Below are 487 nucleotides of genomic sequence, written 5' to 3' on the forward strand. Positions count from 1 at the left end.
AAGAAACCAACGCCTTTAATAAAGTTGTCGAACCGTTTATACCACTGTCTTGGAGCTTGTTTTAAGCCGCACAAACTCCTTTTCAGCTTGCAAACAAGGCTTTCCTTCCCTTTGATTTCAAAGCCTTCGGGTTGCTTCATATAAATTTTCTCATCCAAATCACCGTGAAGAAATGCCGTCTTCACATCCATCTGTTGAAGATGCAGATCTCCTTGTGCTACCAGCCCAAGAACCGTTCTGATGGTCACCATCTTGACTACAGGAGAGAAGATTTCAGTGTAGTCAACGCGATAACCAATGAAGTAACACTTCTTAGACTTCGAGTCATGTTTACTTCTTGCAGCATCATCAATATGAACATAAGCTAAGCATCCGAACACCTTTATATAAGAAAGATTTACTTTCTTTCCACTCCAAACTTCTTAAGGGATCTTAAATCCCAACGGTACAGACGGTCCTCTGTTTATTAAGAAGGCTGCGGTATTGA

This window comes from Brassica oleracea, chromosome C4 (assembly GCF_000695525.1).
Source record: "Brassica oleracea var. oleracea cultivar TO1000 chromosome C4, BOL, whole genome shotgun sequence".
Classification (NCBI taxonomy): domain Eukaryota; kingdom Viridiplantae; phylum Streptophyta; class Magnoliopsida; order Brassicales; family Brassicaceae; genus Brassica; species Brassica oleracea.